General features: G+C 28.6%; 1 protein-coding gene across 2 annotated transcripts in view; it reads left to right on the forward strand.

Moving 5' to 3' along the window:
• Positions 1 to 4,268, forward strand: part of LOC106464575 — a 173,872-nt gene that overhangs the window by 112,186 nt on the left and 57,418 nt on the right. The gene's annotated exons all lie outside the window — the stretch shown is intronic.

The following is a 4,268-nucleotide window of genomic DNA, read 5'->3' on the forward strand; positions in this document are numbered from 1 at the left end:
AGAGAATCCAATAATATATCTTCTTTAGAAGTACTTCAACTTTGTTATGAAGAGAATCCGATCATATATCTTCTTTAGAAGTACTTCAACTTTGTTATGAAGAGAATCCAATAATATATCTTTTTTAAAAGTACTTCAACTTTGTTATGAAAAGTATCCAATAATATATCTTCTTTAGAAGTACGTCAACTTTGTTATGAAGAGAATCCAATAATATATGTTAATTAGAAGTACTTCAACTTTGTTATGAAGAGAATCCAATAATATATCTCTTTAGAAGTATCTCAACTTTGTTATGAAGATAATCCAATAATATATGTTAATTTAGAAGTACTTCAACTTTGTTATGAAGAGAATCCAATAATATATCTCTTTAGAAGTACTTCAATTTTGTTATGAAGATAATCCAATCATATATCTTCTTTAGAAGTACTTCAACTTTGTTATGAAGAGAATCCAATAATATATCTTCTTTAGAAGTACTTCAACCTTGTTATGAAGAGAATCCAATCATATATCTTCTTAGAAGTACTTCAACTTTGTTATGAACAGAATCCAATGATATATCTTCTTTAGAAATACTTCAACTTTGTTATGAAGAGAATCCAATAACATATGTTAATTAGAAGTACTTCAATTTTGTTATGAAGAGAATCCAATAATATATCTTCTTTAGAAGTACTTCAACTTTGTTATGAAGAGAATCCAATAATATATCTTCTTTAGAAGTACTTCAACTTTGTTATGAAGAGAATCCAATTATATATCTTCTTTAGAAGTACTTCAACTTTGTTATGAAGAGAATCCAATAAGATATCTTCTTTAGAAGTACTTCAACTTTGTTATGAAGAGAATCCAATAATATATCTTCTTTAGAAGTACTTCAACTTTGTTATGAAGAGAATCCAATCATATATATTCTTTAGAAGTACTTCAACTTTGTTATGAAGAGAATAAAATAATATATCTTCTTTATGAGGTACTTCAATTTTGTTATGAAGATAATCCAGTAATATATGTTCTTTAGAAGTACTTCAACTTTGTTATGAAGAGAATAAAATAATATATCTCTTTAGAAGTACTTCAACTTCGTTATGAAGAGAATCCAATAATATATCTTCTTTAGAAACTCTTAAGTTTTGTTATAATAGTGTTTCTTGTATATTTGTTTCACTGCTCATTGTTTAATGTATTGAAATATAAAATATAACAGCGTATTCACATATTATGATTCTATTGCAATATTCGGGTGAAAAATGAATAGTTGAACTAAACACAAGTAAACGAGGTCATTTTCTTTAGTTTAAATGTTACGAGTGTTACCTTTATATACAACTACTTCTGTGTTAACTTGGATATCTTCCTTGAAAGGTTTTGTTTGCATAACGTACCCTTGTGTTCAGTTGATACTAATGTAATGTAAACGTTCTCCATTACATAGTGCAAGCTTTTAGGCACGAAAGTAAATATTGTTATAACTGTACCAAAGTTTATATAAGCTAAATTAATGGCTACTATAATTGTCCTGGAACTTATACATGGTAAACTAATTAGTGTTATAGCTGTCCTGGTTTTTATAAAAAAAAAGAATAGATATTTTATTACCGTTCCTGTTTATATATATATATATATATTGTTATATATATACATATATATAACAATATATATCTATATATTGTTATAATTGCCCCATTTTTTAAAGGAATTGTTGTTATGTAATTGTTCTGGTTTATATACAAATTTATAGAGCATTGTTCTAATTGCCTAACTAATACACATGAAAAGAACATATCGCTATAATCACCCCGGCTTTTATACACGCTAAAGTAAATACCCTTATAATTAACCCTAGCTTTTATACACGCTAAAGTAAATATCCTTGTAATTATCTCTAGCTTTTATATACGCTAAAGTAAATATCCTTATAATTAACCCTAGCTTTTATACACGCTAAAGTAAATATCCTTGTAATTATCTCTAGCTTTTATACACGCTAAAGTAAATATCCTTATAATTAACCCTAGCTTTTATATACGCTAAAGTAAATACCCTTATAATTAACACTAGCTTTTATACACGCTAAAGTAAATATCCTTATAATTATCCCTAGCTATTATACACGCTAAAGTAAATATCCTTATAATTAACCCTAGCTATTATAAACGCTAAAGTAAATATCCTTATAATTATCCCTAGCTATTATAGACGCTAAAGTAAATATCCTTGTAATTATCTCTAGCTATTATAAACGCTAAAGTAAGTATCTTTATAATTATCCCTAGCTATTATAGACGCTAAAATAAATATCCTTATAATTATCCCTAGCTATTATAAACGCTAAATTAAATACTGTTATAATTTTCTAAGGCTTTTATACACATTGCTGTAGTATTTCGACATTGGAAGGAAGCATTCATAAACTAATATACCTATGATAGGAATTAGCTATTTTTCTATAAGTTTATACAATTTGATCTAAATTGATTTTGTCAAGTTACATCGTTCTTTATTTAATTATATAACTTTCTGAATATATGTAAGCTTTTCGAACGCACGTGGCAGACTAAAGCGTATAATAATATTTCCACGAATCTTCAAATATTCCAAACATGTTAGTTACATTGAAGTTTAATTCAACACGAGAGGGCCCTCAATTTATAAAAATACGTGGTCTTTAAGTGTGAAAGCTTATATGTGTGAACTGAAGTGTGATCGGTGATTAATTACATATGTTAACAGAAACTTTGTTGAAGTAATATACAACACTATAGGGATCTCAACCTGTACTTGTGTATGTGTATTTTATCATCTCTGGATCGCTCTGTGTTAATAGGGAATCGAACTCAGTTCCAAACCGATTTAACCAGCAAGCAGGACCGTCACGAAAGAGGAGATTTCGATTCCCGGTAGGCCTAATACATCAGCCCACGTGACTGTTTTTTGAATTAGCACGTAGAGAGTCACTAGCATGCTTTACTATACATGACTGAGAAGTTAAAATGAAGATAAAATGATGCAATCTTTACGTGAGACGTACAGAGACAAGGGATGTTAAAAGGGACTACTTCCCACACAAAGAAACGTTTTTATCAAAACGGAGTACAATTTTATAAAGTTACAACATACAGTTTTTTGATACACGTGGGTTTTAATAAGTTAAGTTAGATTCACTGTATGATATGTATACATATTTTCTTAATTTCCATTAGGCTTTTCGTGCTACATTTTCTTTTCAACGACACCCAATTTGAGCCCTAAAATATCCCATAATTTCTTGGATGACCACTTATGAATTAATGATGACATTTAGTTAGGTTTTAATAAGCAAACACTGATGGTGTGGGATCATTTACTGCACCTTCTCGTTTAGTTTACACCGTATTGAATTTTTGATATAAACTCAACAGTTTAGTACAGTAATAGTAATCTACACTATGTACGAACACTGTTTTAACTAACTCTACAGTTTAGTACAGTAACAGTAATCTTCACTATGTACGAACACTGTTTTAACTAACTCTACAGTTTAGTATGTTAACTATAGTTTACACTTTGTACGAACACTGTCTTAACTAACTCTACAGTTTAGTACAGTAACAGTAATCTACACTTTTGTCCTGTTAATGTCGAAACAGACATCATATTATAAAACTAACGTATTTAATTACAAATGGTTCACTCTTCTCTGTTTTCCATTATTTACTTCGGTAGATCGGATACTTGTTCATTGTCAGAGTAGATACATATTTAAAGATAAACTAGGCCTCACTTAGAGTAAGTTCACATTAATTCATTTCCATCCAATCAGATAAAATATTTTTCCCACAGTTATTTACTTCTTGTTGTTATTTTGTTTATCAATTCCAAGTAACACTTTATTAAACTAATAACTTTGAAGGTTAGAATATTTCTTTTTACTGAAAAGTAGAAATTTCAGAATTAAAAACTATTCAATTTAATGTTTAATGAATTTGACTTAATTATATTATTTCTTATGATGTAGGTTTTAGTAAATGCAGTTGTCTCATATAGACTAATGTCAGCATACTTCTAACCTGTAGTATTTCATATAGACTAATGTAAACATACTTCTGACCTGTAGTGTTTCATATAGACTAATGTCAGCATACTTCTAAACTGTAGTGTCTCATATAGACTAATGTCAGCATACTTCTAACCTGTAGTGTTTCATATAGACTAATGTCAACATACTTCTGACCTGTAGTGTTTCGTATAGACTAATGTAAACATACTTCTAATCTGTAGTG

The sequence above is a fragment of the Limulus polyphemus genome, unplaced genomic scaffold (genome assembly GCF_000517525.1).
Source record: "Limulus polyphemus unplaced genomic scaffold, Limulus_polyphemus-2.1.2 Scaffold1692, whole genome shotgun sequence".
In the NCBI taxonomy this organism is placed as follows: domain Eukaryota; kingdom Metazoa; phylum Arthropoda; class Merostomata; order Xiphosura; family Limulidae; genus Limulus; species Limulus polyphemus.